General features: G+C 35.7%; 1 protein-coding gene across 7 annotated transcripts in view; it reads left to right on the forward strand.

The window, feature by feature from the left end:
- The first annotated feature begins 8,349 nt into the window (after positions 1-8,349).
- The window catches only part of LOC124297096 (potassium voltage-gated channel protein Shab), a 109,357-nt gene continuing 98,631 nt past the window's right edge, over positions 8,350-19,075 (forward strand). For all 7 annotated transcript variants that reach the window (XR_006906524.1, XR_006906525.1, XR_006906526.1 and 4 more), the window contains exon 1: positions 8,350-8,885. The gene's annotated coding sequence lies outside the window, so the exon portion shown is untranslated. The remainder of the gene's footprint in view (positions 8,886-19,075) is intronic.

Here is a 19,075-nt window from a genome sequence, read left to right on the forward strand (position 1 = left end):
TTTCCCTGTTCTCAAAATTCAGGACTTTTGAGCCTTTTAGTTGAAACTGTTTTGCAATCTGAAAAATTGAAACGTTCTAACATTTTTCTTGCACGAGTCTTATGATGAATTTTTGTTGAATTTTCTTCTTGCTGAATTTCAAGTCCCAAAAAATAAAATGCTTCTTTTGAGATAATTTTAAACTCTGATTTCAACTATCTGATGAAAACTTCCAATTCTTTTGGATCTGTAGCTGCAGCTAGACCACCGTCCACGTAGATCACAAGTACTTTTTCCCACCCCTTTCTTTTATGTATAGGCATGGATCTGCATCACTGGCCTTGCGCCCAAGTCTGTAAAGAAAATCCCCGAGACGTTTATTCCAACATCTTGGTGCTTGCTTCAGTCCATAAAGGCTCCTCTTGAGTTCACAGATCTTGCTGGATTTGTCTTCGTAACTGTTTCTTCAAGTTCTCCACAGAGAAAGGCTGTTGATACAGTGAATTGCTGTAAATGCATTTTCTCACTTGTTGCAATGCTGAGAATTGAACGGATCGTTTCCAATTTTGCCACTGGACTGAAGGTTTCGCTGTAGTCGATGCCATGACGTTGACTAAAAATTTTACCATTAGTCTCGCCTTGTATTTGTCTATCGTATCTGTAGTGTAGCAGGGTGAGGAAGGATTGATCAGGCAACATTAAATAAATGTAGACAGGTTCACACTGCACTGTGGTATATTATTATGTAACTGATTAGTACACGTGTAACCTTTGGAATCGATACTGATGATTTGGCTGTCTGGCAGCTACTGACTTCATCGAGCGTCGCGCCCGTCTCGTTCGCGCACACATACCTACTTTCATACCTCACTCACACAGACTAACTACGTTGGTACATTACAACTCTCCCCTTTTTTGATTGGACATTAAGAATAATTTTGTGCCAGTCTGGGCGAACGTCGAGGTGTAACTACTACCTTATTTTTGCAATCATTGCTAGTTTCAAATTCAGCTCCACTCCGCAACTCTCCCCTTTTTGAAGATGGATTTAACTGGGAACGTATTATTTGATTTGCATGTCTTTTTGTAATAAATACATCTTCAAATTTTATTTCATACATGATGGGTGAGATACGGTTAACATTAATGGCTTTACTGTTTTTGGTACCATTCTTACGATGATCTTTGGCGTATACAATTTCACCTGACTCAAATTCTATTTGTCTATTACCATGTATGTTTTTATGTTGATTATATTGACTCAATTTAACTGAATTAGTTACATTAAATTTAACTACATCAAATCTTGTCTTCAGAGTGCGATTATACATTAGTTGTGCTGCTGTTACTCTAGTTGAACACTGTGGAGTATTTCTGTAATCTTCTAAGAATCTGTTCAATGACAATTCTAATGAATGACCATCTTTCATAATTTTTTTTACTTTATCTTTGAACGTTCTAACCAAATTTTCAGCTGCTCCATTTGTAGCTGGATAGTATGGTGCTGAAAAAGTATGTTTCATTCCGAATTGTTTTAAATACAATTTAAATTCTTCACATGTTAGTTGTGGTCCATTGTCGCTAACTATATGATCTGGATAACCTCTGTCTGAAAAAATTGTATCTATTTCTTTGATCTGATTCCTAGCAGTTGTGTCATTTTTCATATTCACAATTATTGGCCACTTCGAGTGTGCGTCTATAACTACTAAAAACATGTTCTCATACAATTTTGCGAAATCTATATGTATTCTTGACCAAGGTCTTGTTGGCCGTATCCAGGGGGTCAATGATACTTTATTGGGATACGGTCGAGATTCCAAACAGTTTGTACAAGAATTAGCTACATTTTCTATATCGTCGTCTATGTTGGGCCACCAGAGGTAGCTTCTCGCGATGTGTTTCATCTTAATCACACCTAGATGCGATGAATGTATCATTTGTAGCATTGAATGTTGTAAATTTTCTGGTATTACTAATCTGTGTCCCGAATGTAGACAACCATTTCCGTAATCTAATTCGTGCTGTTTTGCATGAAACTTTCTCCACGTCTGACAGTTCAACAGTTTTTGGCCAGGTTGATTGAATGTAAGTAATTATTAGTTTCAAAGTTTTATTTATGCTCGTGGATTTTGCAATCATATTGAAGTTTATTGTAGGATATTCTTCTTTTAAAAAATGTACACTGTTTCAAAAACTGGTATACCGTTATCGACTGGTAGTCGTGATAATGCGTCACAGTTTCCATTTCATTTTGATTTTACAATTTCTATATCATAGGTGAATCCCGATAAAAAATATGCCCATCTCTGTAGTCGATTGTGTAACATAGTGGAAATGTTTTTCGTTTCGCACACAAATTTGAATGTTGTTTAATGATCTTTTCGTAATTAATGATATGCATATCCGCACATCATTTATTAGCCGGCTTTGCCCGTCTTACGTGGCTTCCCATCGGAAGCAAGAATCCAAAATGTAAACATTCATTAACTACATACATTCTTACGTATAGCATTTGGGAGATTTTCTTACCAACGAGCGGTCGGCAGAGCACATTTTTTCTCACGAGAGTGGGGGTAACCTTCAAGGGTTTGCGTCTGGGATGCACGGATAGGCGGATTGGTCGGCTTGGTCGGTAAAGAAGGCGTTTCTACGCAGAACCCCCCTTGTTATACTACTTTCGCGGAACCGAAGAAAAGAAGATTTTGCCTACAAGTATTGATAATACCAATAACTTTTTTACTCACTACAAGCAGATTAACCCTTCAATGTCGAGACTGCTGTACTGTCAAAAAAATAATATTTCCAGAACTCCTACATAATTTACTGTGTTAATGATTTCGCAAAATAACACTTGGAAAATTCACTTTTTTTACTATTGTCATAAAATAGAATAACATATTCTCAAATTTTTGCTCTTAAAACCTTCCTCGAAGTGCCAGGATGTTTACCAATTTTTTACAGAATTGTTTGATAAAAGAGACAAAAGTTTTGACAAAAAATTACTCCTAACGCGAACGTAGGAAATTTGCTACATCAGGCGTTATAGGGTTAAAGATACTTGATAAAAGTGTAAGCATCATTTCATTTGAATTTTTGTCAAATTGCGTGATGAAATAATTGTATAGGCATATTCGGGATCGTGGTCTTCTTTAAAGGTAAGTTCTTCTTTTCATAGATATTCTCTCAAATGAATCTATTATTCACAATACTGATTGCCTTTTGTTCCATCAGATTCAACATAATCAATAATACAGGGTGTACTGAATTTCGAAATATCGAAAATGTGAAGAAATTTGTAAATTAGAGTCGTTCGGGTCAAGTGTGCGCACTTAAGGATTTAGGTTCGTGTAAAAATTAAACAAAAAGAAATAAGGACAAAAGAACCCATGCATATGATAAAGCATTTATTGAACTAATAATTAAATTAAGTAATAACACATAAAACTTTGATAATTAGAAAGAAAAAATAGTTAATGAAAAAAATTCAAAACGTGCACACTTGACCCGCTTTGCGGGTAAGTGTGCGCATTTGGAGAAAGTGTGCGCATTGTTCTTGACTAGTTATAGACTTCTTAATAATAAATTATTTTGAAGACTAGATAAATAAATAATGCGAGATCGACTTATTACAATAAAATCACATAAAATCAGATGCCTAAGAATGAACTTTAAGAAATTTTAGAAATTCAGAAGAAACTTTAAAATTAGTTGATAATTTTACGAGGATTATTTGTGGCAGCGATCACATTCAAAACTACCTCCTTCATAAAAGGTACATTGTTCATGCCACGTGGCATTGTGATCAAAAACTGAAATAAAAAAAACATCATTAGTCAATTTTTTTCACAACAACTTCATTGCTTTCTCACATAAAACAACGGGGGTATCTAAGTGTGCGAACGCGTACACTTACCCGCGCACACTTGCCCCAGACCGAGATTTTTGTTAGATACTCATATAACTTTACTCATACTAAACATAACCTTAAATTATATACAGAATAGTAAACTTAAATGAATCGCTAACATAAAAAAAATTGATTTACCTTGGTGATTATATTCAGTTCGATGTGTTAATATTTGTCAAGATGACAAAAATTATAGTTGGAGCGTCGAATTCTTTTTATTTTTATTCAAAAATAAATGGACGACACGATGTCGCAATCTTGTAGATGAATTAGGTCTTTGTTACCGTACGTTTCAGTTCCCTACGCATATCACGACTTTCCCTTCTGCCCTTCGTAGATAAACAGGGAGCGCACACTTACCCACTGCGCACGGATTCACATAAGTGTATGTAAATGGTACCTTCATATTTTTGTACAGCATGCTATAAAATTTTATTTCAAAAAACTGTAGCTCAACACTGTACATGCGTTTTTTGCGGGATGATTGTTCAAAGTGAATAAGCATTAAATTCCGTCCGTTCTTTGAAGAATCAACTTTCCGACCCAAAAAAAATGCTTCCCAAACCTTTCCGAGTCTCTACCTCAATTATTTGAGAATCTAACCTCGAAAATTCGTGTCAACTACATCGCCGCCAGAAACAGTTTGACGGCTGAAAACTCGGGATGGCCAGACTGCACGAACAGCCGATAAAACTCGCGCATGCGTAGTTGATTTTTAAGTTTCAAGCGATTGTCCCGGTATGTTTTCACATTTAGCGTATCAACGCATACGCAGATGACCCAAGTGTAGTTCGTTTTCCGATATTCTGTGGCGCTGACATAGCTTCTAATTGGCGCGGAACTCTTAACGGAGCGTTTATCGGTTTACATAGAGATCAGTGATTGTAGGAAAGTTCTGGTTAGCAGAAGTTTGCTTTAGGCTGTAAGCACGGATGTCAGCCAATTAAAAATAAGCAAGTTAAATCGCGTATAAGTAATATCTTTACTAGAACTTGTTGGGGACATAATAAACTAATTTTCCTAAAAATTTGAAGCAAATCGAGGTTCAAAAAAGACAGTTAAAGCTATCTGAGAATAGCGATTTTTCAAAAATCGGTTGGCTTTTTGTGGCTATATGTTAAAGAAATAGAAGCAATTAATGAAATATGGGGCAGATATCGGCAAAATAGACCAAAATGAAAAATGTCAGCAGTCAGTTAACCCACTACATTGAAAACGGTAGATTTGAGAGCCTTTCAAAAACAGGTAAAATTTCGCAAAAACAGTGACTCATAATCAGTTGGAAGCTCCCCGCCAAGTCGTATTTGAGTTTAAACTAAAGATCTATTTTTTTCGTGAAAATAGAAGGTCAATAGAGAACAATTCCGTTTCGAACGAGTCTCTAAGTTAATTAGAAGCTAAGATACAAATTTTTTTAAATGATTAAAAAATCGATTTTTTTTTTATTTCAAAAATTGCTTCAGCGGCCAAATTTGATCTTATCGGGCTGAAATTTTCAGGATTGTCTCCTTTTCTACCCTACTTTCGAACAAAAAATCAGCATCAAAATCGCTGCCCCAAGTGCGCACACTTTCGTCGAAAAGTAATGGATCTGCCTATATATTTTTTTATATGTAACTTTTCGCACTTTTCAAGCATACATTATGTGGTATGAAATACAAATTTTTCCGATTTTGTGAGCAGTCATTTTTACTCTTACAAAAATGGCACAGATAATGAATATGAGTGTTTTCAATTTTTCAAGATTTTTGATTAAGGCTCAATAAGTCTGCGGAAATTGCTTTTCATACCTCATAATATCCCCAAAGAGTACGCCAAGTTACAAATTCTTTTCATCGTTCTTATGTATTTAAGAAATATTTGAGTATTAGCATTGAAAAAACACGTGTATTTTCCATTTAAAATTTCAATCGCTCGGTGTACGGTTTAAAATTAACCGAGCGCCTTCAAGCCGTACACACACATATTTTTCTGCACACCTTGATTATATTTTCAGAGTGAGAACAAAAAAATTTTGCCAAAGCCGAAATAGCGGCCACTACCCAGTTGTGTACAATGGCGACCCGAAAAACTTCTTACAGGTTTTGAAGCCGTTGCTCCGAACAATAAGCGCGAGTTGTAAGTCAACTACCACAGAACGTTTCAAATCCTACAAGAACTTTCTCGCTTCACTGTACACGAAGTGTTGCAAGGGACGCGTAGAAGTGTTTGTTGAGTAATATGTATCCAATCGAAGCTCAACTTTATAGACTTGGCCGTATTAAAGTCGGGTTGAATAAATTACCACCAAAACGCTAAATAAACTGTTTGAAAGTATGTTATGCTTAGACGAGCCATAGACTAATTCGAACATACTTCGGAGGGTGTTCAATTCATCATTTCATCGGCCACTGCAATGAAGTAGCTTCGAGTTTTTCAGTTATGATTAGGTTGACGAATAGATTAGGCATAAACATGTGCTATACATACAGACAGTATGGGTATTACAGATGATGAATGTATATTTGTAATTATGCCCATGCATCTAAAGTATGAGCATTAGTGATTTACGGTATGCAAATTTTAATATAATGCGTTATTTCAGAGCGTGTATGAAAACCTTCTTCACTGACGATCGTAAATGTTTTGCGCATTAAAGCGATAATGGATTGATTGTATTGAAAACTATCGATTGGAGTGACTTTATTCAATGATAGACATGACCGCATTGCAAAAACATGGAAATATGCACATTAGCGTGGCTTAGAAAAGGGCTTTTTTTTCATAGATTTCGCTCTTATCCGAGATTCTTGTACTTTTTCACTAAAAAATAGCTCACGCGAAATGTCTACGCTGAAACAATTTTGTTACTATTGTCTCAACGACGTTGAAATTTCGAAAAAGGTTATATTCAGGAATTTGAAAAGTGAAATATCCTTAAATTCTTGAGTGGCTATGTTTTGTATAACGAAACAAAAGTTTTTGTAAAATCTGAGATGCGTGTGTTTTCTTTTAGCACCGAAAAATCTATGTTGAATTTCGGAGAAACTAATTTTTATAACTAAAGTCTTGGAAGAAAAAATTAATAATTCGATGAGGCAATACCCAATATTGGCTTACACTACAATACAATATTGGCTCACACTCCTTCAGTTTCGCTAAAGAGGGTCGGCTAGTGTGAAGGCTTTTTTAGAAGCTTTTGGGATATTTTTTTAAGACAAATCAATAAAATAAAATTTCTCATAGTTTTTACATTATATTTATTGACATTTAGACAAACTTTGTGAATTTTGTAGAGATGAAGTATTGAATATAACCTAATGTATACTGCCCGATAGGAACCTATGTAAAAAAAAATGTAGACGTAACATCTCAAAAACAGTAGACCGATGCTGCTCACATTTCTACAGCATCTTTATTATACCTATACCTATCGCGTGAACTAGGATGATCATGATTGCTTTTGAAGTTTTTGTTTTGCGAAAAAAAAAAATTGAAATTTGCATTTTTTTCCATGTTTAAATTGTAAAATAAAAACTACCAAAGCAATCATGATTACCCTAGTTCACACAATCGGTGTAGGTTTAATAAAGTGCTGTAAAAATTTGAGCAGGATCGGTCTACTGCTTTTTGAGGCATCGTGTCTACTCTTTTTTTACATACATTCCTATCGGGCTGTATACATTATTAGGTTATATTGACTATTTCGTCTCTAAAAAATTCACAAAGTTTACGGGAATGTCAATAAATGTAACATAAAAATTATGAGAAATTTCATATCAATGGTTTGACCTAACAAAATACCGAAGAAACTTTGAAAAATCAGCTTTCACACTACACAACGCCTTTAAGCGTTTATTTGCCATAAAGCAATGAGAAAAATAAAAAGCAGTGAAATATTTTATACATGAATGTTAATGAAATCAGTTTTCATGGATTTCAACATAGATTTTTCGTTACTAAAAAAAAATAGCACGCATCTCAGGTTTCCCAAAACCTTTCGTTTCGTCATACAAAACACAGCCACCAAAGTATTTAAGGACATCTGAATGTTAAAATTCCCGAAGTAGCCTTTTTCGAAATTTCAACGTCGTTGAAGCAGTAGTAAAAATATTTTTTTCCACCCATTCCTTTCGCGTGAGCTAGTTTTTAGCGTAAAAGTGCAAAAATCTCGGAAAAGAGCGAAGTCTAAAATAAGGGCCTTTTCTGAACGGCAACACACAACTGAAGTCAAGTAGTGAGATCAAATTTCGCTACCTGAACACTGGACTCCGTTTCTTCTGCAATATACATGTAAAAAAAAATTCTCTTATTGTGAGCATAAATTTCGTGACCGCGAAATAAAGCGGAGCTGCGACGGGTTTGCGTATCAAAATTTAGGGTGGTCGAGTCAGGCGAATCAGGCAGGCGCAGCTGGCCCGATTCCAAGTACCGCCTCGACGTCAACGCAGAGCCAGGAGCAGCAACGGCAGCAACCACAAAGCAGCAGCAGCAGCAGCAGCAGTACTCGCAGAAGCAGTAGCAGCACGAGCAGCTGAGTGTCTCAATCGTGCATTTACCCGCTGCTGCTGTCGGAATTTCTGCAGTCATTTAACAATCATTTGGTGTATCGATCTGCCTCGCGCGGCATAGTGTCTCAGTCACGTTTTCGCCGTTGTTATTGGTGTTGTTATTGTTAATATTGTTATTGCTAATCATTTAAATGTTGATATTGTTATTGTTTACAGCAGCTAGTCAATAGCAGTAGTGGTAGTAGTTAATAATAGAAGTGGCGATGCGAGTCGTATTGTTATACACGATATGTTAATGGTGGAGACTGAAGGTAGATCACTCGATTTATACATCAGGACGGTAACTAATCGATAACTGTTCAGTGGATTATCGATATTGCATATGACGAATCATAGTGAAAGAAGTTTTTGCGGTATTCGCCCTTGTCCTTTGGAATAATGTGAAATGTGAACAAGTGAATTTTTTTATAACTCTGCAAACATTCCCAGCAGTATTCAAGAGGAAGGTAAATATAAATCGTTACATTCAACTTGTAACGTATATATATATATATATATATATATATATATATATATATATAAAAGTGTATATACATATAGAATAAGTATATCCACCCATGCAAAGGCTTCACTGTATAGGTATAATATACGCACGTATGTATGAGAACCTATTTATGAATGGATTACGTGCATTATAGTTATGTGCACTTGATACGTAAGCTTATAATTACACGTATTGGTTATTCACCCCTGGCAAGAATAGTAGCAATAGCGACAATTCTAATAATAATGTCACTCGAACGTAACATCGATTATATGATGTGTATTTCAAAGCGCGACTCATCGTTTGACATTACCTGAAGTATAATATGCATAAAGTTTTTCGGAAGAAACATGGAAAAGTATTTTAAAATAAAACTGCGAAGGACGTAAAAATTTGAAAAGTCATTTGAATCTTCAGGAAATGGTCAATATTTTTCAGGATAATGCTGCTACAAAGTTGCTTCTGAACGGGATCGATTTCGTGGGTAACCGGGCGAGGCAGAGCGTCCGTCCGTTAAAGGGGCCAAACCAGGGTATATTTTATTACAAGTGTAACATATATACTCAGTCCATACCCTGCACATTGACATTACTGTTTGCTCTTTATACATGTATAAACCCAGCTGCTGTATTAATGTCATGCGATCGTTAAAGCAGTCGGTTTTGCTTTAGAAAAGTTGATGTACTTTATTCGGATAGTACATTGACGTACAGCAGAGAGCTATACAGCTATTGTTAATATTTCGTTGGGGAATTGCATGATATTTTATTCATATAATTATGAATTTTTGATGCAATCACACTAATCTTCGCGTTATGATCATCAAGGTCAAGGCTTGTCAAAATTCATTTCGGTTCTCTTTTTATATTTTTCCGTACGCCTGGCAAGGCGCCCCGGTTCGCCGAGGGCAATCGATACGAGGGTTGTGAATTTGTGTTATTCAGGTCACAGCGTAAGTGTGAGTAGGTCGGACCGTTGACATTCAAATGATTTGTACGATTTACGCAAAGTTGCTGCAGCTTTTTTCCTTATACTTATGTGTTTTGCGGGTATTCTTAGTTCGTCATATGCTGTTTCTGTCATGCTCAGACTATTTTCATGTCGTTCTCTTTGCAAGTGAGTTAAAGTTACAGAGTTACATTCGATGCCAGGCAATTTATTTATACCTAACTCTCACCTCGTTGTTACTATCGTCAACCCATCACTGCTCGTTGTAAGGAAATAATTTACGTCGCAAGCCAGTATATAATAATACATGTATACCCGTAGAATGCAGCAATTAACAATATAGATTTTATGGCTGTTCGACGCTGCTTAGATTTAATACAATTGTTTGAGTATGGCGACTAAAATTAGTGCAAAATTACTGTGATAAACGAATTCTTCCGGTGGTGCCTTGACTTCACAGTAAAACGAATTAGCTCAGATTACGTTTGTGAGTATTACTGTGCGAATTATTATATGCCTAGGGTTGAAAACCATTTTTTGATTACTCAATTGTTCACCAAGTTTTTTATTTCCCCCTCACTATTATACATCCAATAAAAAATACATTCGTCTCAATCCAATAGTTCCTACAGGTCAACCATGCAACTATTTTTGTTTGCCATTTTCGGGATTTGTGACCTCGAAAATCTTGGCACACTATCTCTCATACAACTCGAACTGTTATTAAATAATCTGGTACACGATTCAAAATTAGCAAATTTTCACTATGAAATTTTACTTAATCACCCCAAAAATTTTTGCATACAAGTTTTCCTTCGATTGAAACGAATCTTAACATATTACCGTACAATGCTGTTTTACGTATGCATTCGAAACAACTCAGAAACATTGCAGGAATATTTACGTTTGCTGATTCTTGTCAAAATATTAGAAATTCTGCCGTTATGTTATAAACTAGTCGCTACTTCCTGGTCATCGATCACGTATCAGCAATACTATAAAGTTGTTTGTTTACCATTTGTTTTAAACTAATTAGGGTCTAATCGTGAAACACCATTATTCCTACAGCCTCGTACGTCAATGTTTGTGAAGTAGTATTATCACGTATATCTACATCTTACGCATTACTTTGATAGTTTAAAGGGGAGGCTCCATCGACCAAAGCAGCTACATGAACATAAGTCGCAGACAGCTGTCGATTTTTTTCTAAGTGTATTTTTGTACTCTGGAAAACATGCCACGGAGTTCGAAGTGGTAAAAAAATATTTGTACGCAGCCGATTTTCTGTATTGGACATAAAGTAAGACAACAAAAATCTGAAAATATTGTTTGTTCGGAATAGTACACTGAATGTGCACTACAAATTTCAGCCCAAAATATTTAAAGCTGTCGAGATGTACTTTAAAAGATGAAAAATGTCATTTTTCGAAGATTTTTTAATGCTACCTTTTTTGTAAACTGTAGAAAATTTCATGTCAAAAGGAAGGTGTTACAATGTTAGTACTTGCCGTGAATAATTGTGGAGATCTATATTTACTCTGCTGAATGTATTGCAATACATATACCTGTAGTAAACATTGTTTACTAACCAATCTTCACTACGTGGTGAATAAAAAAAAAATTCCAGTCGGGCCACTGAAATTTTCATATCAATTCTGTTATTTTCAAATTATATTGCTGAACGAAAAAAATGTTCAAGTTGAAAGTTGAGTTTTAAAGCAACATATTTATTCGCTATATCACATCATAAACGTGTTGAAATGACACAAATATCGAGAAATAAGTGAATAATTTTAAATAAATTAAAATTAAAGTAAATAAAGTACCATTCTTTCTTAGTTTTTTTCTCATGAAGTAAAAAGACCGATTTATAAATCGGTTTACGAGTTACAACTCGTAATTGCATAATCTATTTTCAATAATTCATACCCCTGAAACTATTCACCGTAAGTACCAACATTGTAGAATCTTTTTGCATGAAATTAACTACAGTTTACGAAAAAAAAAGTGGAGGAGACCAAGGCTAGTTGTCACACTATTTACTCTCTGATTGTTAGAATTATTTTGTATAAAATTTTTTTCAATTTGAAACATGGGGTATTGTAAATGCATCCATTGCACACCTAGAGTTGATTAGTAGTTGTTCCAAAGCAAGTTTGAATAGGGTTTGTCGAATTTTTAAAAAAAGTTTCGGAGGGTGACAACTTCCCATGAGGCGGGGTAAATTGTCCCAAGCATGTTAAATGACAAAAGTGAATAAAAATTGGTGAATAAATTTTTTGGTCCTTTGTTTTGTTGTTTTTGTTTTGAATTGAGAAAACTACGGAAAAGTCGACATGGGGCAAGTTGTCGCGAAATTATTTTTACATGCGGCAACTTGCCCCAACCCGAATTTATATTTAAAAAAGTGCATATCTTGATGATCCGCTATTCAAATATCAAATATATATATATCAAATAAAAGCGACAAGAATCACCTTTCCGATCATCTTATTGCGAAATATCCCAAGGCAGCCAAGAATATGAGAAACAAACATATTTAGAAGATGGAATATAATTACTTACCAGGTCTAATTTCAATGTTTCAATCATTGTAAGGCCGCATATGTGGCGATATTCTAGTTAACAACATTCATTTATTTCAAACATTGATGTCACGGAGTAGTAGGAAGGAGATACCACTCTGCTATAAAACTTGTCCCCAGTCTTGAGGTAACATAAAATAGTACATTGTGTATCTAGGGCGGAAAGTGAGCGATTGACGCGAGTGCGAGGCTCAGCCCAAACTCGCACGAGCGTATATCGCTTTCCACCCATGGTGCACACGATACTTTTTGTCCACAATCTGTACCGAAAGTTTGCCTTGAGTGCACCAGAGAAGCGGTACACCACTTCATTTTGCACCCGCTCATTTGTCACCGGTCGAGAAAAAGCCACTTTGTGCGCCTTTACATGCATACTTACATTACCCCAAAAACCGAACCTACCTCTGACCGAACGCTGCTTGACTGTTGTCTCCTTCTTGCTGTTCCGTGATTGAACTACAACTTTAATCTATAACGCCGCTCATCGCAGCATCTAGCGATGGAGTTATGAATTTTCTGACAATTAACCCGTGTGACAACCATAGACTTAGAGATAGACTGCGGGGTCTACGGACTGATGGACGGAGCCTTTCCCTGCGGGGATGCGGCGAAAGGATGCACACGGATGTGTACGCACGTGCAGTTTTTTGTTATTATTGTATAGGTTAGGTCAGAAGGTAGCCGGTCACGGACTGAGAATTCATAATAATACAACAGTCTTATTATGTAGCGCCTAACTGCAAAAACAGATCTTTCTCAAATTCACAAAAACAATGTGAAGTCGAAGTAGAGAATAAGGCTACATTTCACCTGTAAGTATAAGTAACGCTTCTGGAACTGTAAATAATGTGAATGCTGTGATTCCAAGTAATGTATTTGTATCTATATTCCTTCAAGTTTCCCGAAAAATATTGAGAGGTGTAGGATATGGCTTATTACGATAGGGTTGACGAACACAAGTGTGCCAAAGTATGCTTATTTATGTTCATGTTATCTTTCACCGGAAACATTCGATCGAACATCTGCTTTCAAAGTTAGGCTGAAAGACGATGCTATTCCAAATGTGAGTTCAATTTATAGTTTTTGAATACAAATATATTTCCGCATGTGAATATAAATCATTTATTTATATAGGTTATATATACAATAATTTACGAATTATTCAACGCGATATTTTCTGTTCATTCTGTCATTGTATGATATTGTTTTTTTTTTTTGGTTTTTTCTTTGCTTACATTTATACTCAGTAATATTCTGGTTCTATGTCAGGTACTTTCCACCTTTATAAAATGTACGCCGGAATTAAAATTGGATTTAGAAAAAAAATGTGCTTACCTGCACTGTTTCTTATATAAAAAGAATTGAAGCTGTGTTCGTACATACCTATACAGTTCGAGGAAATAGTTTATCACAACGATTTGTCCGAAAAACTAATACTACCTAAAGTGAATCGTTTAAACGTGGCGCCCGAAAACTTAGCTCATCAATATGGCCGACGTGCTACCACATGTACTCTCCCCAAGGCGCATATCCCTCGCCGTCAAGCCTAGCTTACGCTCCGTCAGCGCGGTCCGTGCACCGAGTTGAAGCCCTAATCAGAAAGAGAAAACAACAGCGGGAGCCGACTTCTCACTCTAATCGGTAACTTGGTAGGGGAAACACATAGCTTGTACAAGCATGCGTGCTTGCCTTATTTGCTTACCCCGTGGCCGCTCCCCACTCTTCCGACCGTGCAACAGAGAGGTGGGTCTCCCGCTGCTGCTTTCTTTTTTTAATTAGGGCTTCAGCTCAGTGCACGGACCGCGCAGTATATCTCCGTAAGTTTATGGTGACAACTAGCCCCTGCCTCGCCCGCCTCGCCTAGTATTAAAAAATCGTTAAAAGACGACATTTTCGATCCTTCGCAGTGCACTTCCTTCTTCAGTTTTTAATATTATTGGTTGAAGTTTGTTGTGTACATTCAGTTCACTTATGCGAACAAACAATAGTTTCAGATTTTAGATATCATGCTTTATATCGAATATAGAAAATCGGCGGGGTATAAATACTTTCTTACCGCTTCGAACTCCATGGCATGTTTTTCTGAGCGCAAAAATACATTTAAAAAAAAAATCGACAGCTATCTGCGACCTAGGCTTCATGTATAGCTGTTTTGGTCGTTGGAGCCCCCTTAATTGATTCTACCCGAAACAATGGATACTAAAGTAAAAATCTAAGAGGCAGTGGCCAGCAAAGTCACGTCATTTGACCATGCAAATGCTCTATCTTATTATACTCTCTAAATATAGGTTATAATCGATTTCTAAGTCTGGCTGCCCTTCGGCGTAACCTTCAGCTTGTAGGCGGGGCTGAAAAGGGTAAAAAGAATGAATAAATTCATGTGAAATGAGCAAAGGCTGATCTTACGTTTTTTAGTAGGTAATAATGTTTTGATTACGAAATTAATAATGCCAGATTCTTTGGATAGGACCAAAATACCGCCAGGTGACGACAAAAGGGCACGAAAATGTACCCCGCTCAAAGGATAACTTATTTTTGCGAAATAAATCTTTTATTTTCAACTTTTGACTATAAAAATGGTCGCTCAACTATAGTGGTGAGCAGTAAGTTCTTTGCAAAAGTTGCGTTAATAGCGTGGCAAAAACGGATGACGTCAAGCGAATAAAAGTAAGAGTAAATTGTAACTATGCAATCGAGATCAAAATTAAAGCACAAGCAGATCATCGTATGTTCCAAACGCTTAACTTTTCTGCCATACTGATACGTGATTTGGCAGCTCGCAGCTGTCAGCGTACACCGAGTACCCATTACTTTACATGAAAAATGGAAACACCCTTCCATTGGGTTCAAAGATTAATTATCATCAGCTGAATGAACACAAATGCTCAACTTTTTTGCAATAGGGACGGTCGGATGTTCGCGTTTCTAGTCTTTAATCCTTTCATGCATACATTTTTCCTTACATACACGGTTCTCTTGAAATTTGGCATACGTGGACTTTTGGGGTCGCTGATTACGAATCTGAACTAGAAATTCAAAAATTCGTAATGGCGAATCTAATATGGCTTACGAACAAAAAAAACAAGAAAAATTTTTTGGTGTGTACTCGTATTAAGTTTGTGTAATAATTGGCATTCGGATTTTCATGGTAGATCTGCAGAAAATGCTTTTTTTCGTCGAAAAGTATGAACTTCGACCATTTGGTGACCACATGGTAGCCCAGAATTTGAAAAAAAATCAGAATTCTAAGACTTTTCAAACCAATTGATATAAAATTTGGTACACGACCTTTCGTTTTTAATTCAGATGCATGTGTTTCTGCATCGGTATCGTCCGCCACTTGGAAATTTTTCGCGGATGGTAGTTTATCCCAGTCACTTCTCTTCGAACATCTAACAAACTAATCTGATCTATTAACTCTTTTATTCACACTGGGACGCTCAGTACCCACCTTTTTTTGCAGTTTTTTTATTCATCAAACTATTTTTTTAGTAACATTTGCTGAATTTATGGGTTCCACGTGGACCTTAAAGTATTTTTAAGTCTAAAAAAATTGTAATTTATTTATCTATTCATTGCAAAAATAACACATGTAAGCAAATGGCATGCTGTACGTTTACGTATTCAATAAATCACGTTACTTCATATCACATGTACAAATGCAGTGATAAGTCGTCATTGCTTGTTTGTTTCATCCAACTACGTACATAATAATACCATGATTGTTTTTATTTCATTTCACAATCACCTGGATCATCCTTATTCGATTATGAATCCGTTGGAACAGACAAAAATTAAATTTGTGACACAAAAGATGGTCTACAGCTGCTCGGAAGTTGTCACTCTACGTATCTCGCATTGTCCTGAACCAACTTTCACTGGCCTACCAACCACTAACTTGAATTTGTCTATCTTTCAGCACCACTAACTTTTCCAACAGTATGTCTGATATAATCCCAATACCTTACTTTAAATGGTATGCACTGAGCACAATACTATTCCTAAATCACCTGTAATCATATAAAGCAGACTACAAACTTTATAACCATTCAATTACAGTATAAATGCAATAGTATAAATGTATAGTGACCAGTTGCATGTTTCTCGTTTTGTATGTGATCGATGTTTTGTATATTTTTCTACAGAAATCTAAATTTTTCTTATCATCAGTCCATTGACAGGAATTATACTCATTGTCAGTCTTAATGACAGTCAAAATCAGGATGTGAGCTTGATGAATGCTTCAGAACCAAGGGATTAGTCACTTACGATATAGAATGGATGTCCTGGATTATATACTACCCACTCGATATGAGAAATCATTAACTTACAGAGCACAACTTGAAAATAGCTATTTTAGGCAACTCAGACTGTAAACTCCAAGGTTGAATATGATGATATCTGTTTCAGGAACATTCAAAATAAACAATATGCAAAACTTGAACCAGTGAAAATACCTGAAATATGAACTGGAATCACTGCCAACTATACGTATAGGTCAACATACCATGAAACAAGGACTCATTTACCAGATCATGACTGATAAGAAGAGAAAATAACATTTTTAATTGAGATGAAGTGACTGCTTCCAACTGCAAATAAAACAACAATGTAATCTACAAAGTCTGTTGGAAAAAAGATTGGAAAAAAAAGTTACAAGCAAAACTGGGAAAATATCACATTAAACCAACGTTAACAAAACAGTTTTGTATATAGCGTAGCAATAGGAATAAATAGACAGAATACACAGAAGCATTCTATCAGCTCAGAAAGAAGAAAAATTTTCGTCCAATGTAAATTATTTATAAATCGCCGGAGAATTTGAATTACTCGAGTAAATATAGTTCTGTTAATTGTTATTTCATTTCTCAAAATGTTTTCAATTGCAGAAAAAAAGAGTAACAATCTCCATTTCATTGTATAAAAATGGTATTAATTAAAAAAAAAACTTAGCGTAGTTAACACAAACCTAACGTCACATTAACATATGTCAACAATACATTCATTAGAATTATATTTTATGTAATTTTTGAAGCGATTGTTCTAAATTTCTGATTCACCAGCAACGTGATCACATATCGGTAAGGTTCATAAACATCTTATGAATAATCTAACGTTAATGAGTTATTTACTATTCCTTTTCATTCCTTTGACAGAACGCGTCGTACGCTCGAAATCAAACTGTAATATTTTGAACACATCTTATTCAAAAAAAGTCAACATGAAAATGAATGCACTTTACTTTTTACTTTCAAGTGTGTGCAAATTCCCCAAAATAACATATGTATTTTGAGATCTTGCAACGTAGGTCTGATTGTGAGCATGTGGCATGGATTATTAATTGGTAATTTGGTGTTAAGAGTATAAAAGTGTGTAAAATAAAGTTTTATATTTAGACTGACAAAGGGTATCCCTGGTTAAGAGGGGCCAAATGCCCCTGTTTCGGGATTTTTAAATTACCTGTTCAGAAATGTTTCTTAGGTCAGAAAAACAGGTGCCCAGTGGTTCATAACCACTGAAATAGAGATATACCTATTTCAGTGTTCATAATTCAATAGCCCCCTCCACCCGCTCCAGGGGGTGAAAAACGACATTTAATGCATTTCATTTCTTATCTCAAAACTCGATTGACGGATCCGTATGAAAAAAATTATTAATATCCATTACCAAAAGACCCTTTAGGTGAATTAATTTGGGCGCGAAGAACCACTCCTAAGGTGCCGAAAAAAGTTAATTTGAGTTAAAAATCGTTATATTTCTTAATCAAGTCGATGTAACAAAACTTTTTTTTCCTTCATTTCATTGCTTTAGGTGTATAGTACCCCTATGAATTATTTCAGATTTTTGCGAGTGGTGCGCCACGTCGAAAATTACGATTTATGCACATTTTTACCATTCTTTTACGATTTTGACCATGTCTTAAGGAAAAGTTAATTGAATATCCTTGAAATTGCGAGATTACACTTTCAAGTCATAATATCCCTAACATCCAGCCTCGCCATCTTGTATGTGAGAGCTTTGAGTCGGTGAAATGTCTTATTTCAGGGCTGAAAATATTGAATCGTGACAATTTAACATTTTTCTTCCAATTCATTCTTGCCCATAGTAAATTGAGATGGGAATACCGATATTCCTTTTCTACTTGCACTTATGGACACCGTTAATCGCAAGAGCTTTTCCTTACGTGTACTCGCTCCGTGTGAAATCGATCCAATATGAATAAGATTTATCAAAGAAAATCCTATTCTGGACAAAAAAAAAACGTCTTTATGCAAACCGTTCACAATCTGTACCACGAATGGGTTTGTTGTAGGTATTGCAAGATCTTTTGAAGCAAACAAAAATGATGCGCACATCTTAAAATATGTCTTGAAAAAGGAACATAGACTCAGCAGTATTTTGAAACCAGGAGATTATTTCATTCTAGATACAGGTTTTCGTGATGTTATAGATATTTAAAAAAAGAAAGGTTATCGAGTACTCATACCTGCATTGAAAGGGAATCGGAACCAACTTACGACAGACGAATCCAATGAATCACGTTTTGTTAGCAAAATTCGATGGGTAATTGAAGCTGTTCATGGAAATTACAGGACAGAAATACAGACTCTTGCATCAT

Source organism: Neodiprion virginianus, chromosome 2, assembly GCF_021901495.1.
Source record: "Neodiprion virginianus isolate iyNeoVirg1 chromosome 2, iyNeoVirg1.1, whole genome shotgun sequence".
In the NCBI taxonomy this organism is placed as follows: domain Eukaryota; kingdom Metazoa; phylum Arthropoda; class Insecta; order Hymenoptera; family Diprionidae; genus Neodiprion; species Neodiprion virginianus.